Raw genomic sequence first — 24481 nt, 5'->3', positions numbered from 1 at the left:
ATGGCTTTGGTGCCTAGAGAGTGGGGAATCATGTTCCTCCATATCGTTTTATGTAGAACATGCAAGCAGTGTTGTCAGTCATTACTCAATGTTCTTGCTCTTTATCAAAACAGCAGGAAGCGGTGACGCGCATTGCAAACAGTGCAGAGTTCCAAGAGGTTTGTGTAATTATCTTTCAGGGAGATGACCTGCCCCAAATTGTATAATGCTGGAGATGGGCTTAGCCCGCCAGGAAGGCATTGATTGTGAGTATCATAGAGAGTGGATTCTGAATAACAGGAAACTCAACAATGTGTGCATGGAGGATGTGTCCACCAATGAAGATGGTCTCTGACTTTGGGGGCATTGTAAGGCATCTTTTAAGGGTACATTTGTATTTTGAACCAGCACGTGGTCAGAGATCCATGTCATACTGGGTAGGTGGCTGCAGCTAGTGACTCAAAGCTGGTGGTACGTGCATGACAATATGCATGGATGGTTGATGACTGAAGAGATTGAAGTTGGTCATGAGAAATCAGTCAGTTGATGCTTTGGTTTACGGGAAGTCTAGACAAGCCCTGATAAAGTCCAACTATTACATGGTGTTGAAAGTAGATTTTTGTGCATTTTATTGGTAACCACAAACACAGAAGAAGAAAAAAAAAGTGTAAGAATCCTGTGAGTAATGTCAATGGCACCTGCCATAGTGGGAGTTTTTAGTAAACAATCATCCACTTAGGATGTAACCCCTTGTTTGCAAAGCTGTACTTTTAGTATTGAGAGGATTCTGGAGAATGCGTGTGGTGCTGTGGAAAGACCAAAAGGCACGACATTGTCTTGCTAATGATTTGCTCCCAGAATAAATATGAGAAACCTCCTGTGAGCAGATTTATAGTTATGTGGTGAAAGGCATCTTGAAGGTAGAAGGCTGAGAAATAGCCCCTTTGTTCCAGTGCTCATATAATTGGTAACGTGACTATCCTGAACCATTGGACCCCCATGAATCTGTTGAGTTTTCAGGGATCAAGACAATCTCCATCCTCCTTTTGGAGGATGGGGGGGGAGGACAGGAGGACTAAGTAGTAGTGGGAGCAGAAACACTTCCCTGTGTTGTGGAGGCATAGCACTGAGACGTAAAAGGTGTCTTATGAGGAGAGATGGAGCAGGGTCACAGGGGAGAAGGTGGAGACAAATAGGCCTGTGAGTACTATTTCTAGGGCCCTAGAAATAGTACAGGCAGTCCCTGGGTTACGTACAAGATAGGGACTGTAGGTTTGTTAAGTTGAATCTGTATGTAAGTCGGAACTGGTGTCCAGATTCAGCCGCTGCTGAAACTGATCAGTTTCAACAGCAGCTGAATCTGGATGCCAGTTCCGACTTACATATAGATTCAACTTAAGAACCTCAGGCGTCCCCAAGTCAGCTGCTGCTGAAACTGATCAGCGGCTGATTCCAGGAAGCCCGGGGCAGAGCATCTCTGCCTCGGGCTTCCTGTAGTCAGCGCTGGTCAGTTTCAGCAGCAGCTGACTTGGGGACGCCTGGGGCAGAGCAGCTTGGGTGCTGCTGGGTTGCTCCCTGCAGACCAGGGAGACGGGGAACAAAGCAGAGCAAAGCCACGGAGCACGCAGGCAGCGGACAGCCCAGACACGTCTGGGCTGTCCGCTGCCCACGTGCTCCGCCGCTTTGCTTCCTCTCCCTGGTCTACTGGAGACCAGGGAGACGGGCCCCGTTCGTAACTGCGGATCCGACATAAGTCGGATCCGCGTAACTCGGGGACTGCCTGTACTTACATGCCCAATAGAAGGGATACAAACTGTTTCCAAAACGGGGATGGTTGGTGTTAACATCACTGTAGAGTTGGAGAAGATTATCCAGACCCTCAACCAAATCCTCATAATTGTCTTCTGAATGACAATTGAGATGCTGATTATTGTAGCTGAGGGGGGCTGTCATTTCTAGGGCCAGTACCTTTGTCTCTCATATGGCCATTGATGCTGGGCATACGGGGCACTGGTAAGGCTCAGATCTGATTTTCCTTTTCTTGGTTGCAATGTATGGGAGGGATGCTCAGGAGTCTTCCATGGTATGGTGGACATTGTCTGTATAGCAAATAGTTTCTGCCTGTTGAATGGGAGATCCTCCACTGATTCTCTCTGGGAAAGCTCAAAGAATGGAGCCATGATGCCTGCTACATGACCACCACAATGGTGGTAGATCTTTCCACTGTCAGCCACATAAAGACACCTATCAGGGACTTCTGGCTACAAGCTGTTCTTTAAATATGAGGGATTTAAAATGGTCCCTTTTGTCCTCTGGGATATTGTTAATAAAGTCCATACATTTTGAGTAGTTAATGTGGCTGTATTTTGCTAAGAGAACCATGTGATTGGCAACCCAGAACAGTGGGGTTGCTAAGGAAGAGACTTGATGGCTAAAAAAGTCTAGCTGTTTAGTCTTTGTCATTAGGTGTCAACCTGTACTACTGCTATCTACCAAGCTGGTTGACAGTGTCAACTACAAGAGAATTTGGAACCATGTGGGAAAACAGGAAGTCTACACCTTTTGAGGGTACATAATATTTTTGACAGGTGGGTGGCATGGTGGCCAGGGTCTGAAAACTGTTTTGACTGGCTCCAGTCATGCATTATTGATTGGGAACACTATTTGGGAAGCCACGGAGATCTGTAGAATGCCAATAGTTCATGTTGGGCCTTCTGGTCTTCCTTAGGAGAGAGCTTTAGAGAGTGTCCACCACTCATTTGAAGGAGCTCTTATAAACTGTTTAAAGTAATTGGTGACTGTAGGTAGGTGGTGGCATAATGTGCTTATTTGGAGAAGAGATGATGCTATTGGTAGGGGATATAGTGTCTTGTGTTAGATCTACTATCCTGTTCCTCAAAAGGAACCCCAGCTCTTTTGCTTATTGATTTTTCTGAGGAATAAGTCTCCCTCTGTGATGGTGACCTTTGTCTAGAGGGAATCTGCTGGCTGGATTTGTGACAAGATGCAGGGACTTTTTCCATAAGCATGAACTTGTGACAAAGTCTGTCTCTACTAACGTGAGCCTTTAGATTGCTGCAGTGGGCATATTTCTGACGGATATGCAACTCCTTTAGCAGATGCAGTGAGAGCAGCCATCTAATGCTGGCATCACATCTGACATGAGAGTGCTTGAATCCAGAGATCCAGGCATGGCCATGTACACTATAAAAGCGAGCCTTAACTAATAAAGGGGGAAATAATGTAAGGGACAGAGTAATAAGGAAGAGACCATAAATACTTAGTAAGGAATAAGCTACTCCAAAGTCTTTCAACATTAAATGAACTAACTGTGTGACACTGTAGAGTGCTCCATGTGAGGCAGAGGATGATTGAGAATACACTGAGGAGGTTGGGTTATGTGCACATTAGATGAGGCACCAATGGCGCTGTGAGATGGGGACTGCCCAGGCACAACCTGGATGAACACCATGGCACAGGGATGCAGCAACAACAGCAGTGAAGCACACAAAAGGACACTATACAAAGAACTACTGTTGAATCCCAAATTGATTGAAATAAGGTCAAAATACTCAAGTGACAACATCCTAATCTACATTCTTCTGCAAACAAAACTCAAGGAGGATGTAATCAAGGCAGATCTAAATTATAATGTGGTCAAGGAGAGAGGCATTCAGAAAACAGTTTGCCTCCTCCATCCCCCCACAAAAAAACCCACCCTAGAGAACACATAAGGACCAGGGTGCCCTGTAAGGTGTGCACTTGCACGGACATGCACCAAGAATTTCAGTCCGCTCACCCCCTCAGCCCAGCCCTAGCTCCTCTCACGGCAGGGACACATGGTGGCTGCCCACCCGACCCCAGGAGCAGGGGGGCAGCCACCACATGGCCCACATAGCAGCTGCTGGAGCTGGTGCCTGGGCCGCAGTACTACAAATAGCACCATGGCCCCAGCTCCAGTCCTGGCAAATGGGGCAGCTGCCCGCCACGCAGCTTAGCCCCTGGGAGCAGCTGGGGCCGCGACTGCGTGGTGGCTGCTGGGGTTGGGTCTACATTACTAAAAATGGCACCATAGCCCTGGCTCCAGACCTAGCACACAGGGCAGCTGCCTGCCATACTGCTATGCCCCACAGGTGCGGGTGTCAGGATGGCAGATGGTGAAGGAACGGGGGGGGGGGGGAGGGAGAGGAGAAGCGGAGGAAGGAGCTTGTGCTGAAGGGAGAGGAGAAAAGGGGAAAAGCACCAAGGAATAAGGTGGAGGAGATACAAATGCCAGGGGGCCAAGAAGAGACAATGACAAATGCCAGGGGGGCAAGAAAGGGCAGAAGGAGAAGGGTGGGGAGGGACAATGGGGTAAAAGGAAGGAAGAGGAGAGGGGAGGAGTAGGTGCTGGCAGATGAGGGGTTGAAAGGCGGGGTGGGTGGGAGACATGGCAGCAGAGGGGAAAAGGGAGAGGTTTATAATTGAGTACCACCATGGCACCATCTGAACAAGCGCACATAACCTCAACATTGGTGCACTAGACGAAACTCATTCCACTCATGGGTGGAAAAATCTTAGAGGGACCACCGATAAGGACTCTCAGGCAACTACAAACTTTCCAACATCTCATTTAAAAAACGATTCAATTTTATTTTGAAAAATAATGTTAAAAGCCCCCTTAAAATAAACATGAAATATTTTATGTCCAACAAAATGTTTTGCTTAATCAAAAGTCTTAAGATTTTTCAGAATCGCCAGAACTTGTTTGCACATTTTCCTTTAAAAAGTAGTAGTCATTTTTCCTACCACATTTATCTGAGTTCAACGGTATGCTTCTTAAACAAATACTTTCTTTCTCTGGATTGTATAAAGTGCCATGAAGACATTTACAAAATACTAAAAATTCATTACAGAATTTCAGAAGAGCACAAGACCTGAACCCTTATAAATACTATTTAGGATGGCAGACATAGTAAAGCAGCCTCTTCCACTGACTTACTATACCACTCTAAAACTTAATGCACTGTGTAGTTTTTACAACTAGTAAAGCTACTCTAAATTTTTTCTACTCGGGGGGTGGGGAGGGAAGGGTGTGTGTGTTAAAATTCCCGGAGAATTCACAGTGCTTCCCAAAAGAGAAAAAGCATCAAGATGGCATTCTAATCTAGAACCATCGTACACAAAATATTCTGTGTCCTGCAAATTGACAGTACTGTTAGGATATTCCTAAAAGTGTGTTTCATGCTGTTTTTCAAAATGGCAGAACTTCAAATTTTTAAGCTGCCCCAAATGTTGTTGTTGAGAAAGCGTTCAAATCGGTCAGCTCTGCACTGGCTCACAGGAAGAAGCGTGCGCCATCTGGGATTTAAATATCTCTTGTCTTATCAGAGCAGAAAAGAAAGGAGGGTTGGTTGGTTGTTGTTTTTTTTTTTTAAACAGTAATTATGCACAAGTTGCTCTTTTCACAGCTGGAAACTTGAGCCCCTGCTTACAAAGCATAGCTGTTTGTGTCATGTAAGAGAAAAACCGCATGCTCAGAATGATGAAGCAATTTGTTTCCAGCTTAGCTCAGCCACATTTATTCTTCATTGGGATACCTTTCAATTAGGGCCCATTACCCTAATTAACCCCAGTCATACTTCTACACAGTAGGGTTCCTCTACATTTAGGAAGTTGGGGCAATAATATAACAAGTTCTCCTGCCTGGAGAAACTTTTTATGATGCCTACACTTGGTCATATTAGTCTTTCATCGGGGGGGAAAAAAGTGAAAAATGCTATGCAAACCATTCTCCAGAATGGAATAATAATTAATCCCACCTATAATTTCATAGATCATATATATTTGTATTATATCTGCATGTATTAATGTTGATCAATACTTCCCACCATAATAACCTGTTTTAAATTGCTTTCACAAACAATAACTATTTGGCCTGAAATTCTCCACGTTTGGGGTCTCTCAGGCCGAATTATTTTGGAAGTTCAGCCAAAATGGTTCAAGTCACTTCAGAGAAGGAGGCTGGGGGAAAAAAATGGAGCTTTCCCCAGGTTAAACTCTTTTGGTCATCTTTCCAAGTATTCAAACGTCAGTGCCTTCAAGTAGGAATTGAATTTTGGTATTGGGTGGTTTATATCTCGTCTGTCCCTGTGAAAAGCCATAAACACACAGTAGCCATTTTACAAGACTATGTAAAAGTCACAGTTCATACATGCTCAGAGACTTGCTAAAACTTGGCAGATAAATTTCCTGAAGACTGCATCCATATTAGGCACCTCCAGCCAAAAGCAGAACAGGATTTTTTCTGCAATTGAAGTCTGTCTATCTTGTGTTTTCAATGACAACCTACAGGCCCAGGCAGCATGGAGGAGAAAGCTTCCCAATATGAATGCACAGGGGATAAGAGTTCAGATGGATGAGATGAGGTATTGGGACTGGAGACTGACAGAAATTTGAGGGGAGAAAAACTGGAACTGGTCAAGTTGGGGAGAATAAAGATTCTGGAGACTGATTAAGTAGACACACCAGGATAAGGAATTTATGCGGAGGCTGCATTACAGACAAGGAGAACCATCCTATCAAATATAATTGAAACTACCAAATTCTCCCTCAAGAGACGTCATTTCTGAGCAAGTACATAGAGAAACTAGTCAAAGGCAAACTACAAGCTCACCTAACAGAAGCAAATATTTGGCCCTTAATGCAACATAATCTGCATTGCCTTCCCCTTCTCCAATATAAATACAGAAGAACCTCTGGAAGAGAGGCTGTTTGTAACTCCAAACAAAATGTTATGGTTCTTTCAAAAGTTTTGAAAGTTATATTAAGTCTGTGTCCAGGTGCAACTTTACTATGACAATTAAAAATGCTGCTTTTCCTTTTTTTACTGTATTAAATGTAAACTACCAAAGTAGTAATTTGCTTTTTAGGGGCGTGTCTGCCAGATTATGTACTTCCAGTTCCACATGAAGCATGTGGATGACTGGTCAATCTGTAACTGAGGATCTAGCACACTAAAAACAGGAATTAAAAAAAAAATCATGCCCACCAAAAAAAAAAAAAAAAAAAAAAAGTCATCATGCAAAATTAAAGATGTCAGTGACATTCAGGCCTGGATTTCCAGTTGGACACAGAAGGCATCTGCCTAAGGGCACCTAAAAAATTGAAACATTTAACCCACATTTATGGAAAAAACACAAAGGTCAGCTATAGATGCAGGGATGTATAGGGAGCAATTAAGATGCTATGGTTAGGAGCTGGATTTATACCTTACACACCCTAGTCACATTTCAGTACTGAATTAAGCAGGCTCCCAGAATCCAGGGAGATGAGTCCAGTTTTAAGAACCGATACAGAAAGATAGTAGAGAGGGAAACACGGACAGACAACTGGGAGAAGAAACACAAATTAAAATCAAGACGGGAAGGAGAGGAAAGGAACCAAGACTAACTGGACAAACCCACAGGGATTTAATGCCTGAAGAACGTTGGATATCTAAGTGAGCAGAATAGGATTGGGACCAGGAGCCAGAGTGGGGATTGTTAGGACTAGGAAACAGAAAGGCTAAAGGGAATGGGGAAGAAGGGCTCATGTTGGAGAGGGTGTCACACCCCAATGGCCCCCTCCCTCCAGGGGTCCCCCTGGGGAGACAGGTCAGCACTGAATATTGCTAACACTGTTGCTAGCATCACAGGGCATTTTGGGAAGGGTCAAAAGTGTAAGTGTGGAATGAATGATTCCTTTGCAGGTTGCCAGAGACCAAGGGTTGCGCGGGGGGGGGGGGGGGGGGGGGAGGGAGAGAGACAAAGAACAGAGAACCGGTTGACTCCACTCCTGCTAGGACCGAAGATAAGACGTTGGTTCCAGACAGCTCAAAGCCACAGCACACATCTGACTGTTGGCTGCCGGCCAAGAAAGAGGGGGGCCTGGAATCCACCAGCCAGCCATAGGAAAGACATATTCAACAGAACAAATCTGCAGAGCCAGCCCATTGCAAGCAAGAAAAGCAAAGGCCAGCTCAGAGGAAAGCAAAGAGAACAACAGAGTCTAGTGTGTGTGTTTTGGAAAAGTCAAGGAGATCACAGAAAGCCGGTGTGGACTGTCATGAAGAGCACCAGGAAAAGAAGTCGTGGACTGGAACACCCCCAAAGGAGCTCAGGACTTAAAACCCTCCTGAGAGCTGGAGCAATTCGGAGAGATCACAGTGGACCCTGGACGACCTGTGCGCACAGGACCGAACTCCCGTCCATCCTTCCCCCTTTTCTTCTTTCATTACACCCAGACCTGGCCAGCCTCAGGTAGTGAGTGTGAGAATATGAAAGTGGGTTAGGGCTCAGGATGCTAACGCTTTCTTCCTTCCTCTGAGTGACGTGGGAAGCACCCATCACTCTCCGCTGTTATTTTATTATTTTATCAATAAAGCTTTAAAATTTAAACACTTGGGCTACGTCTAGACTGGCATGATTTTCCGCAAATGCTTTTAATGGAAAAGAGCGTCTAGATTGGCAGGGACGCTTTTCTGCAAAAAGTGCTTTTGCGGAAAAGCGTCTGTGCCAATCTAGATGTGGTTTTGCGCAAGAAAGCCCCGATCGCCATTTTCGCAATCGGGGCTTTTTTGGGCAAACCAATACCGTGTTGTCTACACTGGCCCTCTTGCACAAAAGCATTTGCGCAAGAGGGCTTTTGCCCGAACAGGAGCAGTGGATGACAGCCTATTATTTTGCTATGGGGGTAGGGTGGGAGAAAGCAAAGTAGTATATGATCACACAAATAAAGACAATTATAATGCAAGCTCACAAGGAGACCAAATTAAGGTGGCCTGGTTAACCTTAACTCCGGCACTCCTGAACTTTTGAATGCTTGACTTTACAATCAGTGTTATTTTAATTTGAGGGTTGGGGCAGTATGCATGTAAAATACAATTTAGAGAACTTTTAGCTTCAGGACTCACAAGGTAGAAAGTTCTGTTGCATATGGTAACAGACTGGTATAGCTGAAACACAGACTTGTAACTTGCTTTGTAATATACACACACAATCGCAAGGTGCTTTAAGCAAATAGTTGGTAGAATAAGCTTTATGAAGTATTTCACCTGTCACTGAAGATCAGTAACATTTGGTACAAAAATAGAAAAATAATTATTTAGGTCTGCATGACAATGCTACAAAGCAGTGTAGGCTAGGAAGGATGACATCCTACGTAGAATAGAAATTGCGAAGGTGGAAGGAATTTAAGTTGCAGGATATTTTTCCCCTGATTGGAAAGGTCATAGGATATTTAATAAAGACAAGCAATTAGGGCACTTGTTTTATATCTAATCTGGATTAAAAATCCTTCTTTACCATCTCTCCTATAATGACAGAGGGACAAAGTGCCACTGTCTGAATCACTGAAGACATCTGCAAATGGTCATCAGAAAAAGATGAAGGTTACTTACAACCAGCGGGAGTTCCTTGGTAATAGCCTGTGCTTATTCTATTTGTGGGAATACTTAGAGGCCCCATGGGGGCGGGGGTGAAGCTTGGTCCTGCATTGTTAAGATTCTCCCTTTAAAGAGTGCTATTACCTTAGGAAGAATGAGTCACTCCCTGAAGAAGCTGTCTCAAACTTATTCGTACCTATGAAGATTCTTAATGTCAATACTGTCACATTAGAAGCTTGCAGTGAGGTAATTCTGGAGGGATCTAAAGCCCCCAGTTTTTCTCTGGGTCAAGCTGGATTTAGAAGTGTGGACATTACAGAAAATAAACTAGCTTCACTTTCCAGTACTGAATTCATACTTCTTTCATTTAGATCTGTCAGTAGTCTCCCTATTACAGAGTCATGAGGTTTTGATGACATCTGGAATTACTAGCAGGGATTTTATGAAGATATTCAAGAGGCTCTATTTTAACTGCAAAGTCCCATAGGTTAGAGTTGGGACATTCTCTCTCCTCTCCCCCTCCCCCCCCCCATTACTCTTATGCAGGTAAGTACAGCTTCTATCTTGCCACCCATCCTATCCACATGGCAGTAAGCCACTCTAGCGAAGTAGTAAATGTTACAGTACTATCACATAACTTAGTCATGACTGCAAATGAGTGACAGCATCCTTCTGAGATAGGAGCTAGCTCCCTACACAAAGCCCTGAGCCTCTGACATCTTAGAGAGAACACTGGATGGGGGGGGGGAGGGGGGTTCATAAAGGCTATCTAGATCAGTGGTCTCCAACTGTTTTAACCACAAGATCACTTTTTCAATTTAAGTGCAATGTAAGATCTACCTTAAACCCAAACACCTTTCCTTCTGTCCCTGTCTACACTGGGCCAAATTTTGGGGGGAAAAACCCACAACCCTCTTTTGGAAGGGCCCTTCTTCCTTATGGGAGGAGGAAGACAAGGCTCCCAAAAGAGTGCATCTGCTCTTCCGCTTTTTTTTGTGGAAGAGCAGATGCGTTCCCTGGAGGCAGTAGAGTTTTTCCAGGATAAAACACTCATAGTCTAGACCAGTTTCTCAACATTTTTTATAAAGTACTCCCTTAAAAAAAAAAAAAAAAAAAAAAAATGGACCCCCAGTACCTACAGTCTTCAGACACACAATTGTTTTCTACCATTGCAACACATTTGTTTAAACAACTTAATTGTACTTTGGGTGTAAAAAGTACAAAAATAAGGCACTGTAAAACTTAAAATAAAAATTCAATTTTCTCCAAGTTTCAGTTGCATTGGCGCACCCCCCAGATTTCTCTCAAGTATCCCTGAGGGTACTTGTACCACTGGTTGAGAAACACTGTTCTAGAAATAGCCTGGGACAGTCTTCCTGGAAGGAGCCAGTTCAACTCCCTGGGCAGTGCAGTGAGCAGGGATGACTAGCCCCCAGACCCTCCCCTTCTACTCTTCCCCAGTCTCAGTTTCCCCAACACCTGGGCAGTGTGGCTGTAGTACCACCAGCCCCAGTGATCCAGGTGGAGTGGCTGCAGCACCAGGCCACATAGTCGGGGTAGGGAGCTGGGGAGGAAGAGGTTGGCAGGGTGGGGTAGGGGCTGTTTGGGGAAGCACACCTCCCCCCAGCCTTCTCTACCCAGCCCTCCATACAATTTCCATAGCCCACGTGGTCCTTGGGTCAGAAAGTTTGCCCACCCCTGCTTTAGAAATACACTTGCATTTTTAAATAAATTCAGTCAAGGATTTAGAATTTTAATTCTTACATGTGCCCATGAAAATAGTGAACTGAAATGCCATGGAATCAGTATATTCCTTCTTAAACATTACTGATTTTTTCCCTTAAACTTCTGCACCCAAACAGTGCCATCTAGTGACCATCTACTGAATACCACTGCACCACTGATTTTAACTTATGAAAGATGTAATATACAATACATAACTAGATTTTTCCAAGTCTTTATTTTACACTGACAGGATAAAGGTTTTGTGATTAACAGCTTAGACTGGGACTAAGACCACCGGTTCTGAGTATTCATAGCTCTGCCACACACTTCCTACCTGAACTTATGATTCTCGGTGTCAGATCCCCTATCCATAAAAAGGCGATACATGTTAACCTGCCTAAATCCAGAAAATAGTGAGTAGTCCTGCAGCACTTCCGAGGCTAATTTTTTTTAAAGTTTTTTTTCAGTTACAGACTAACATGACTACCCCCTGAAACTCCTAAATCTGGGACTCTCTGGTCCGTGAACATCCGTGGTCTGGAAGGGAACAAGCTTCATCCTCAAGAAGCCCCAGCCATGTAGGGAGGCAGCAGGGCTGCTAAGCCTCATCCCCAGGGAGCCCTGGGTGGGCGGGACAACAGCAGGGCCACCAGCAGCTGGGGAGCCCCGGCCAGGCGGGGCAGAAGCGGAGCCGTGGCAGCTGACGAGCTCCATCCTAGGGAGCCCCAGCCAGCCTGCTGAGCCCAGCCTGAGCCCAACAGCAGTGGGGCTGCAGCTCAGTGGCAGTGGGGCTTGAGTGAAACCAGTCACAGGGAGGGGCAGCAGGCTGGGAGGCTAGTGGCAGGAGACCTTCACTGATCCGACAAATTCCCTCATTCAGGAGGAGTCAGGTCCTGAACCAAGAAGGTCCAGCCTATAAGTACTTTGTCCTCAGAATATCACATGAGAGAAGAAAGCTGTAGAAATGTAAGGCTATTACAAATATTTAGAGATGAAATTTTTGCATTCCCTGTGTTACGTATATGGACCAGATCCCAAAATGTTCACACAATTTTAGATACTGACAAACAGAAGACATTATTTTAATATTATAAAAAGCTCGATGTATGATGTATCTGGGGATATGCACAGTATTTGACACAAAACATTAGGAATTTAAAGACTGAAAACCAAGAGATTTTTTCACAGATCAGAAGTTTAACCTCTGACAGAGTTAAAGTGTGTGGGGGTGAAGAAGGATAAGCCTTCCACCATGGCCTAAAGCCTTCCACCATTGGCTCAGTTAATTTCAGCAGCAATCTTTGAACAAGGCACCCAACCCTTAGAAACCTACATTTTCATCATCCAAAGGCGGCAGCTGGAGTCTCCCACATCCAAGGCAAGTACTCTAATCATTTAAGATTGCAAGGCAGTGCTCCCTCCACCCTAAGGGCCATTGTGCTACATCAGGGGTCAGCAACCTATTTTTGATGAGCCAAATATGGTCTTTGGGTCTTCCGGAGACCCAACTCAGCTTCCCCTAGCTCCCTCCACAGCAGGGAGCCAGTGCTGGTGCCACAGCCTTATGACCGCTCGCAAGAGTGGAATGCCAGTGCTGGCTTCCTATGGGGAAGACGACAGGGGGGGGGGGAAGAGGGGGAAGGGAGGGAGAAAGCCCTGAGACTCCCCACCAAATCTGTCATGCAGGGAATAAGCACAGCTCTGTGCACTGCTTTTTCCTTCCCCCAGCACGGACTTCCAGGAGTCTTCCCCGCGAATCCTTCCTGGAGGCTTCCTTCTGGTGAATGGGAGCAGCAGAAGTCCATGTTACACAGTGCCCGTGATGTGGCACGAAAACAAGTAAGTGCCCCCCCACCACTCACTCACTTTCCCCAAAGCCAGACACTCTGCCCCCAGCCCCCCCCTGCCTACTGCCTGGTTGCCAGACACCCTACCTCCAGCCTACTCCTGCCCCATCCCTCCTGGCCAGACACCCTACCTCCTGCCCCTAGCCCGCTCCTGCCCCATCACCCCTGGCCAGACACCCTGTCCCCAGCCTGCTCCTGCACTCTACCTCCCACTCAGCCCTCACACCCTCATCCCCATCACATTCACTGTCTTGCCAAAAATGAGGGGTTATTTGTGCCCTACCCCAGAGCCAGGGGGGAGAGGGAGGCTCACAAAATCCACTAACCTTGATTAGTCAATAAGAGGGTTAGCTCCTCTAAGCAGTCCTGGCTCACGCCAGATCCTCTGCTGCACCTCTTCCTCCCTTTCTCCTCCCTCTTCCCCCAACAGAGACAGTGCTGGGGGAACCAACTTATAAAAGCTGGCTTCCCCCAGCACCAGCTCCTGCTCCTCCCCTTGCTGCCTCTGATACAGAGGCAGCAAGGGGGGAGAAAAGCAAGTAGTGACTCAACTAGTCACTTACATCCCTAACCAGTGATACAGATTGGACCTCCTTGGTCTGGTACCTTTGGGACCTGACCAGTCCTGGATGAGGGATTTTGCCAGACAAGGGACCCTGCCACCAACTCCCCTGGCCCAGCCAGCTGGCCTGCCGGCTGGCTCCCCACCTCTTGCTGACCCTGACGACCCGCTGGGCGGCCATCACTGTCGTGGCTCCTCTGCAGGGGTCCTTGCTGCTGGCCCTCCACCAGGACTCTCTGTTCCTGCAACATCCATAATGGACTATGGAGATTGCCAGACCGGAGAATCCCAGTTAAAAGTGTTTAAATGACCTGTATTTCATGCACTATATTGCCAATATGGAGGTAAAATTAACAGGAAAGCTGAGAAATTTGAAGTACAACCACGCTGAATTGCACAAGTTGAACCTCAAGTTCAAGCTGTTTTTGTAAATGACAGTTGCAATAGGTATTCTTAAACCTACTGTTCATTTCTATATTCATCCTTCCTAATTTCTGACCTCCTTCAACATGCAGCACTTTATAGAGCAATCAGGCTCTATAAGCAGATAGGGTGTATTGCCCACACTTGAAAAATAAATTCGAGTGATTAACAGTGATGTAGACTTTTTCCTTTAAAATCTTGTTTCCCACAGTATTTCCTACAATACATCTGTCCAATGTTACAATCTAAGTTGATTATTCCTGATCACTTTCCCCACTTCCAAGTTTCCTACAATATTTCAGAGTTTGATTCTGATTTGTCTAGTTAAATACTAGATTCTGCTGCATCCCAAATTATTTGTTTGTTTTTTTAAAAGAACTGACACTAACAAGAGTTAGAACTAAAATTTGCCCATTTGAATCTCTCTGAGTGGTACAATGAGAAACCCTTCCCTCTTAAGAAAAATGTGATGGGTTTACAGTGTTCCTGAAATACGGCTGTCCTTATACTTTGCCAGTTGGGACAATGCTAACTCTCTAGAGCAGAAAATTTTAAAATAATGTTGCTCTAACAGGATGTGTGCGCAGTACCTCCTTGATGATTACAAAAGTAATTGGTTAACAGAAACAATGAGGAGTCCTAAGACTAGTCATCTTAAGGTGACTGAGGACTCTTCATTGTTTTTGAGGTTACAGACTAACACGGCTTCACCTCTGATACTGGTGAACAGAGAGGCAGACTCAGTACTACCCTAGGCTGTGTCCAGACTCAGGGGTTTTTTCCGAAAAAGTAGCCTTTTTCCGAAAAAACTTCACCTGTGTCTAGACTGCAGCCGCGTTCTTTTGAAATTAAATCGAAAGAACGCGGCTTTTCTTTCGACGGTGGTAAACCTCATTTTACGAGGAAGAACGCCTTTTTTCGAAAGTGCTCTTTCGAAAAAAGGCGTTCTTGAATGCAAACAGGGGTTTTTCAAAAGAGAGCATCCAGACTGCCTTTCGAAAAAGCAAGCCGCTTTTTCGAAAGTTCCGCTTGCAATCTAGATGCTCTTTTTCGAAAAAGCCTCTTTCGAAAGAGGCTTGCAGTCTAGACATAGCCCTAGAGACTAAAATTTAAGCTTTGACTATATCCCCTTAAAGTTCTAGGACTACAGCACATCAAAACAATTGATTTTCTTAGATGCTTTATCTGAAAGAGAATATAAGGAGGATTCTGAATATCGGTAAACCAGAAAAATTAAAGCAGTCATTAACACAATACACAATGAAAAATAGTTCAAATAAGATCTATATAAAAACGTTAACATAGATTCATGAAGTAATTCCATCATATTTATGTATTTAATTAAATTAAGTCCTGGCAGAGACACTCGGTTACATCTCTTATTTCTTCTCTAAAACCTTTTCCATAGAATCTCAGGGCTGAAAGAGACTTCTGGAGGTTATCGAACCCAAAGCAGGACCAACCCTAACTATATCATCCCAGCCAGGGCTGTGTCAAACTGGGACTTAAAAACGTCTAGGGATAGAGATTCCACCACTTCCCTAGGTAACCCGTTGCAGTGCTTCACCACCCTCCTAGAGAAATAATTTTCCTAATAATCAACCTAGATCTCCCCCACTGTAACTCGAGACCATTGCTCCTTGTTCTGCTATCCGTCTCTACTAAAAACAGCCTTTTTCCATCCTCTTTGTAATCTCCCTTCAGGAAGTTGAAGGCTGCTATCAAATCCCCTCCTCATTCTTCTCTTCTGTAGACTAAATAAGCCCATAGGTCCTATGCTCCCGCCCCCTAATCATTTTGATTGCCCTCCCCTGGATCCTCTCCAACATATTTCCTATATTGGGGGGGCCCAGAACTAGATGCAATATTCCAGATGTGGCCTAACCAGTGGCGATTAAAGGGGAACAACAACTTCTCTAGATCTGCAGGAAATGCTTCTCCTAATGTACCACAATATGCCATTAGCCTTCTTGGCTACAAGGGCACACTGTTGACTCACATCCAGCTACTCATCCACTGTAATCCCCAGATCCTTTTCTGCTGAACTCCTACTTACCCAGTCAGTCCCCAGCCTGTAACAATGCTTGGGATTCTTCCGTCCCAAATTCAGGACTCTGCACTTGCCCTTGTTGAACCTCATCAGATTTCTTTTGACACAATCCTCCAATATGTCTAGGTCACTCTGGACCGTATCCCTGCCCTCCAATGTATCTACCTCTTCCCCTAGCTTAGTGTCATCTGCAAACTTGCTGAGAGTGCAATCCATCCCCCTCTTCCAGGTCATTAATAAAGATATTCAACAAAACCAGCCCTAGAACTGATCCTTGAAGCACTCTGCTTGAAACCAACTGCGAACTAGACATCGAGCCGTTGATCACTGCCTGTTGGGCCCGACAATCTAGCCAGCTTTCTTTCCACCTTACAGTCCATTTATCTAATCCCTAGTTCCTTAACTTGCTGGCAAGAATATTGTGGGAGACAGTATCAAAAGTTTTTCTAAAGTTAAGTGGTTTCCCCCATGACCACAAAGCCATTGGTGGATCCATGTTGACGATTCCTGATCACTTTCCCCTCTAAGTGCTTCAAAACCAATTCCTTGAGGATCCCTTCCATGATTTTTCTGGGGACTGAGGTAAGGCTGACTGGTCTATAGTTCCCTGGGTAGTCCTCCTTCCCTTTTTTAAAGATGGGCACTACATTTGCCTTTTTCCAGTCATCTGGGATCTCTCCCAATCTTCATGAGTTTTCAAAGATAACGGCCAAGGCCATTTGCCAACTCCCTTAGAACACCCAGATGCATTAAACCTGGAGCCATGGATTTGTGTATGTCCAGCTTTTCTAAATAGTTCTTAACCTGTTCTTTCTCCACCAAAGGCTGCCCACCTCCTTCCCACACTATGTTGCCTAGTGCAGTAGTCTGGGAGCTGACCTGTCTGAAGACAGAGGCAAAAAGCATTGAATATTTGAGCTTTTCCCACATCATCTGTCACTATGTTACCTTCCTCATCCTGTAAGGGCCCCACACTCTGATTACCCTCGTATTGCTAACATGCCTGTAGAAAACTTTCTTGTTACCCTTCACATCTCTTGCTAGCTGCAGTTCCAATTGTGCTTTCGCCTTCCTGATTACTCCCCTGCATTCTCAAACATCATATTTATACTCCCCCCGCACCTCCGCCCCCCCGTCATCTGTCCAAGTTTCCACTTTTCATAAACTTCCTTTTTGTATTTAAGTTTGCCAAGGATTTCCCTGGTAAGTCAATCTGGTCGCCTATCATATTTACTTTTCTTACTGCACATCGGGATGGTTTCTTCTTGTGCCTTCAATAAGCCTTCTTTAAAATACTGCCAGTTCTCCTGGACTCCTTTCCCTTTCATGTTAGCATCCCAGGGGATTCTGTCCATCAGTTCTCTAAGGGAGTGAAAGTCTGCTTTTCTGAAGTCTAAGGTGTGTATTTTGCTGCTCTCCTTTCTTCCTTTGGTCAGGATCCTGAAATCTACCATCTCATGATCACTGCTGCCCAGGTTGCCACCCACATGTTTTCCCCTACTAGTTCCTCCCTCTGTGAGCAGCAGGTGAAGCTGTGCATGGCCCCTGGTCAGTTCCTTCAGCAGTTCTACCAGGAAGTTATCCCCAACATTCTCCAAAAATTTCCTGGATTGTCTGTGTACTGCTGTATTGGTCTCCCAACAGATGTCAGGGTGATTAAAGTCCCCCATGAGAACCAGGGCCTTTGATCTGGAAGCTTCTCTTAGTTCTCTGAAGTAAGCCTCATCTACCTGATCTGGTGATCAATAGCAGACACCCTCTTTTTACTGACAAACCTTCCTGGGCTTTGCAATCCTTTGGCAAGAGCCTCTAGGAGGAGGCTCTACAAGGACCCAGATTTTTAAGAGTATCCTGTAATTTATTGACACATGACCTGGTGTTCAGAGCAAGTTACAGGCAGTCCCCGGGTTACGTGGGTCCGACTTAAGTCGGACCCCTAGTTACGAACCGGAGAGGTGGGGGCCCGCTAGTGCAGGGTGTCTCCCCCACTGTCACCCCCCCCCCCCAGCAGACCAGGGAGACGGGGAGCAGCTTTTCTCGCCGCAGAGGACGCGGGCCCGCCACCCGCATCCTCCACGGCGAGAAAAGCCACTCTGCGTCTCCCTGGTCTTCTGGGGGGGGGGCGCAGCTAGTGTGCCCCCCCCCCCAGCAGACCAGGCTTTTCTCGCTGACGCCTGGGGTAGAGCAGCTGGGGGGCTGCCGGGGTTGGTCCCACAGCGCCGAGGTGCCGCACTACTGGACCAACCCAGCAGCACCCCAGCTGCTCTGCCCCAGGCATCCCCAAGTCAGCCGCTGCTGAAACTGATCAGTGGCTGACTACAGGAAGCCCGAGGCAGAGCTGCTCTGCCCCGGGCTTCCTGGAATCAGCCGCTGATCAGTTTCAGCAGCGGCTGACTTGGGGACGCCTGGGGCAGAGCAGCTGGGTTGGTCCAGTAGTGCTGAGGACGTCCCAGGCGTGTCTGATTCAGCGTTTCAACTTAAGAACAAACCTACAGTCCCTATCTTGTACATAACCTGGGGACTGCCTGTATTTCAAATTTGTTCTCATATTTAAGATGTCAAAAGTCTGCTAGGACTGTTTCAGATATTTAGTCTTTAATTAAAGACCAATCTGAGTAAATCCAGGGGCCAGTGGTGCACAGATACATACACAGTACAACTAACTAACTAAGATAAATACTGCAAAAACATCTGGTAAAGCTTAATTTAGGTCAAGAGCAAGTGATAAAATAGACATACCACCAGTTTGATTTCATATGGGGGACATGGAGAGAACAATGTTCCCTAATAAAATTCATACCATCACAAAGCTTCAGTATGTTTAATCTTTTGAATACAACAGTAACAGTTTTACAAACTGAACATATTTATCTATATTATAATTGCAAAGAACTAAAAAAAATACTGAGAAGCTCACCATTAGCTTTTGAGAAGTTTAAAATTAGAGATACACAGTTTCCAAAAAGGTTTTATATAGGAAAATGTCAACAAAAATTGTTGAGATAATCTGCTTTCAAAGGGGGAAAAATAAATTATTGAAGTGCCCGATTTTGATATTTTTTATTTAAGGGTATGTCTACACTACAAAGTTAATTCAAACTAACGGATGTTAGTTCGAATTAACTTTGATAGGCACTACACTAGCTCTCCGCTAGTTCAAACTTAATTCGAACTAGCGGAGCGCTTAGTTTGAACTAGGTAAACCTCATTGTATGAGGACTAAGCCTAGTTCGAATTTACTATTCTGAGCAGCCCAATCTGAAGGTGTGTTCATTTAAAAAAGTTATCAGTTCACAGAACATTTGGAATTTGATTTTTTTCTGAATCCTGTTTTGAAGCCTCAAACACTTTCATGGGATGGTAAAACCATTCCCCTCTCAGTTCTGTTTAAAATAACAGATTTAAGAAAGACCATGCATAAGTTGAGTTTTCACAAGTATCAGAATTTATTTCTTCTCCAACAATTTTGAGGCCCCACCTACTTTATTCTCCTTCACTCTCACTCATGATCATTGGGCTGGGATGTGGGAGTGAGTGACATCTCCAGCTGGGGCCAGTTATGAGGAGTTTGGGGTACAGGGGAGCATGCCAGGCTGGGGCCAAGAAATTGGGTGCAAGAGGTGGTGCAGGCTCTGGAAAGGTGTTTGGGTACAGGATAGGGTTCCAACCGGAAGAAGGGGGAGTCAAGGTTGGGCAATGCTTACTTCAGGTGGCTCTCTGTTGGCAACACAGTGAGGATAAGGCTAACTGCCGGCCCTAGCTCCACACTGCTCTTGGAAGTGGCTGGAATGTTCAGCCCCTCGGCAGAGATGAAGCGAGGAAGCTCTGTGCATTGCACCCATTCTCTTTGGCCCGGAACAGTGTGTGCAAGTGCAGGCACTGCTCAGAGCTTCCCTGTCTATTCTTGTGTCTAGGGCCACAGGGAGTTGAGACATGGTAGCTGCTTCTGGGAGTTACGTGGAGCCAGGACGGTTAGGGAGTCTGCCTTAGCCCTGCTGTACTGTCCAGACTTAACAATCCAATCAGAGATGCTGACCAGAGCCACAAGGGTCCTTCTTCAATTGGGTATTGGGGTAAAAAAAGCTGGACATTTGGCAACCCTGATTCCAGGCTACATGCAGATTATGACATCATTTAAAAATATGCCAAAATAAAATCTTCAACAGAGAAAGGACACAGCTCCTGAAAGGTACAGTAACTTTTCTGATCTGCATTCAGAAAATAGTGGCCATTGCACTATCCTTCCAAATACACAATATAAAAAGCCACTCCCCTGTGCTCCACTCAAAAGCCTTTATGCAATAAAGCTTCTCTGGTAGGCTGCTTTTAAGCTTAAAATTTTCACTGTTTTATCAGACACTTACAGCAATATTTTTACTTTAAAAATACTTCCAATGACTGGTGTCAATCACGGTGTTATCACAACACTGTTCATTTCTAAGGAAAAGCACATTTTACTTGAATCTTTAGAATCAGTGTCTTTCAAGTATGTAAATAGCAACTAGTTCATGCATAATGTGCATGAACGTGAATCTAAGCTAATGAATGTGTTTTCCTATCGATGTCCTTGAATAAAATACCTACCACTGTTCTGAGTGTAATAATTTTGTGCTCATGGGCCAAATATGGCCCAAAAGCAGAACTCTGACCAAATCAAAATGCTGATAATACTGATGCACATGATAATACTGTGGATTTTAAGGACTGATTATTCTTTAAGCAGGGTTTAATTCACAGCTACCTTAAGATTAATTACCTTCATTAAAAGAGTAACTAGCTGTTTAATAGATCATTACATTTAGCATGCTACTGAGTGCACTTTACAATGCAGTTGTTTGCAAATCAAACAATAAAGCTGCCAATTTACTGCAATTCATTCAAAAAATCCACTCCAAATTTTGCACTTTACTTCATAATCCTATACAATTCCAGGAAGGATCAACTTGGGACAGAGGCTATTCTACAGATATAGATTCACTGTAAAGAGTAGGGAAAAAATGACGGGCTTTTCAATAATGCTTCCTAGTAGGTGATCAGAATCCTATTCTACACTCTGTCACAAAACTCACTATGTGGCTTCAGGAAAGCCATTTACTCTCTCCATCCTGTACTTTCTTGTTATGAAATGGGGACCATATTTGTCTAATTCACAAGGGGGCTGGAAATACTGAATTCTTTAATGAGCTTTTACAGTCTCATAAGCAATGTGTTACACAAATTAAATAATTTTTGTAGCAGAGTTTGTAAAAGCAGGTTTGTTCCAGTTGCTATTTTCGAAAAGTGTATATCCGTGTAAGAAATTGATGCAAAGCAAAACTGGCCAGGCAAGATTCTATCACAAGACAGGATATTTTTCTTCTTTATGAATACAATCTAAAAATTGGTAAACTGTCAACAAGTATAGGGTAAGATGGAATTTCAGATAGATAATAGTGACTATTTGGGGGCACTTTGAACAGATTTGCCTAAATACTCTGATGACAAGGGACATGAAATACCTAAATTGAAGTGGTTTTGCAGATGAGATAAGAAAAATAAAATCTATTTAGAGCAGGGCTACTCAGCACATGGCCAGCGGGCTGCAGCCTATTTGTTTGCAGTCCATGGTGCAATTTGGGTTTACACAGGGCTCAACACACAGCCCGTGGATGGGAGCCAAAACAAAAAAGTAGTCAATATAACGGTCTTCTGTTGATGTGTGTTTTAGTAGTTAAATTCCTGGACTGTCATTGCTCATTGAAAGTACTGTCATATGGGTGGAAGTCAGGTAAATATAACCTTCTCAGAGAGTAATTATTAATGGTTCACAATCGTGCTGGAAAGTGGGGCTGCACAGAGGTCTGTTTTGGAACCAGTTCTGTACAATATCTTCATCAGTGCTTTAGATGATGGCTTAGAGCAGGGCTACTCAACATGCGTCCCATGGGCCACATGTGGCCCACAGCCCATTGGTTTGTGGCCCGCGGGTGGGAGCCAAAACAAAAAAGTAGTCAATATAATGGTGTTCTGTTAATATGTGTTTTCATAGTTAAATTCCTGGACTGTCATTGCTGATTAAAAGTACTGTCATATGGGTGGAAATCAGGTAAATATTACATTTTATAAATATCAGCAGAACTGACTTGAATGGGACCTGCATGTTGTGTAGTCTTGCCTTAATCTTTGTATTCATGCCCATCAGTATGAAAGAAGCTATTTGCATATATATGCAACCACACTTAAGTTGCAGCCCTAAACATCTGCTGTGAGTATCATTGTGGCCCCCGGAGCTTCCAAAGTTGAGGAGCCCTGATTTAGACAGTACTTAAGGGTGACCATGCTGGATCAAACCATCTACCCAGTATCCTGTCTTCTGATAGGTGCCCCCCAGGGAAAGAACAGAACAGGAAATCATCATCAAGAGATTCATCCCATTCTCATTCCCAGCCCTGATCAAAAAAAAAAAATGGTAGGGACACCATTTCTTCCCATCACCCATCCTTCATGAATTTATCTAGTTTTTTTTTTTTTTTTTTTTTTTTAAACCTGTTGAAGTCTGGATCTTCACAACATCCTCTGAAAGGGAATTCCACAGGCTGTGCGTTGGGTGAAGAAATACTTTCTTATATTTATTTTAAACCGGTTGCCTATTAATTGCATTTGGAGATCCCTAGTAGTGAATAACGCTTCTTTATTTACTTTCTCCATACCAGTCATGACTTTCTAGACCTCTATTATATACCCCCATAGCTGTCCCTTTTCCAAGTTAAGAAGTCCCAGTCTTATGAATCTCTCCTCATATGGCTGCTGTTCCATATGTCTAATAATTTTTGTTGCTCTTTTCTGAACCATTTCTAATATATTTGTTTTGAGATTAGACTACTACATCTGCATGCAGTATTCAAGAAATGGGCATACCATGGTCTTAAAAAGAAGCAGTAAGATTTTTTTTTTGTCTTATGTATCTCTTTCTTAAACGATTCCCACCCTTTTTTTGGACTGATTGCACACTGAGTGGAAATTTTCAGAGAATTATTCACAATTATTCCAAGATCTTTTTTTAGTAATAGCTAATTTAGACTTCATCACTTCACATGTATAGCTGGGATATTTTCCAATAAACATTACTTTTTATTCATCTACGCTGAATTTCATCTGCCCTTTTGTTGCCTAGTCACCCAGTTTGAGATCCTTCTAAAGCTCTTCACAGTCGGCTTTGGTCTTAACTATCTCGAGCAGTTTTGTATCACTTACAAATTTTGCTACCTCACTGATTATAAATGATCTGGAGAAAAGGATAAATACGTTGAATAGGACTGGTCCCAGTATGGACCCCTATGGGACACCAGTTATTGCTTCTCTCCATTATGGAAATGGGTCATGTATTCCTATCTTTTGTTTCCCATCTTCTAATCAGTTGTTGACCCATGAGAAGATCTTCCCTCTTATCCCATGACAGCTTACTTTACTTAAGATCCTTTGGTGAGGGACCTTGTCAAAGGCTTTCTGGAAATCTAAGCACACTATATCCACTAGATCCCTCTTGTCCACATGCTTGTTGACCCCCTCAAAGAATTCTAGTATGTTGTGGCATGATTTCCCTTTACATAAAAAATACTGGTTCTTCCCCTCCAAAAAATTCTGTTCATTTACATGTCTAATAATTCTGTTCTTTATTACTGTATCAGCCAGTTTGCCCGGTACTGAAGTTAGATTTACTGGCCTGTAGTTGCCAGGATTACTTAGTGTCACATTAGCTATCCTCCAGTCCTTTGGTACAGAAGCTGATTTAAAAGGTAGGGTAAACACACTATTAGCAATTCTGAAATTTCACATTTGAGTTCTGAAGGAACTCTTCTTGGGAGAATGCCATCAGTGCAGACATGATCTATAAAAACTCAATTATTTAATCACACTTTAGAAAATTAATGTTTTGATATAAGGAACTACCAGTCACTTAAAACTAAACACCTGCCCTTCTTTACACCTATGCTTCACAACTGCCATGAGAGCATTTGGGTTTCAGAATTCCTTTAAAACCAATTGAAGAAGGGCATCATATGGGTAGTCAGACTCCAGTGGAAGGTATCTCAGTTCTAAGAGCTAGCGGGTCCTCTAAAAAGTACTGCTCCTACATTGGTAAAAGCCCTGTCCCTGGGTATCCCCATCCAGGCAGAACAGAAGAGGGTGTGTGGCAGCTGGGGAGCTCCATCCCCCCCCCTTTCTCCAAGAGCCCGAACCATCTGGTAGAAACAGACCAGAGCCAAGCCCCAAGCCCTGTAGCAGGAGGGCTGGAGCAGAGCCAGCAGGAGGGAGGGGCAGAGTCCTGGGAGGCCAGTGGAAGGGGACCTCCCCTGATCTAGCAAATTCCCCTATTCAGGACTGGTCAGGTCCTGAGGGTGCTGGACCAGGAAGGTCCAACCTGTATACATTTAGTAGTGCTGAATGGCATTCAGTAAAAATTCATGTCCAGTAATTGATGTATCAAGGCTTCATATAAGAATACTTATGCC

At 44.3% G+C, this 24481-nt stretch overlaps 1 protein-coding gene and 1 long non-coding RNA gene across 13 annotated transcripts in view; one reads left to right on the top strand and one right to left on the bottom strand.

Moving 5' to 3' along the window:
- The window catches only part of SHANK2 (SH3 and multiple ankyrin repeat domains 2), a 690873-nt gene that overhangs the window by 306977 nt on the left and 359415 nt on the right, over positions 1-24481 (bottom strand). The gene's annotated exons all lie outside the window — the stretch shown is intronic.
- Positions 11828-24481, top strand: part of LOC142829168 (uncharacterized) — a 139876-nt gene continuing 127222 nt past the window's right edge. The window contains exon 1 of the long non-coding RNA XR_012903549.1: positions 11828-12946. This is a non-coding gene — a long non-coding RNA (uncharacterized LOC142829168). The remainder of the gene's footprint in view (positions 12947-24481) is intronic.

This window comes from Pelodiscus sinensis, chromosome 4 (assembly GCF_049634645.1).
Source record: "Pelodiscus sinensis isolate JC-2024 chromosome 4, ASM4963464v1, whole genome shotgun sequence".
NCBI lineage: Eukaryota > Metazoa > Chordata > Testudines > Trionychidae > Pelodiscus > Pelodiscus sinensis.
The sequence above is the reverse complement of the archived record's forward strand: the minus strand, read 5'-3'. Positions and strand labels throughout refer to the sequence as shown.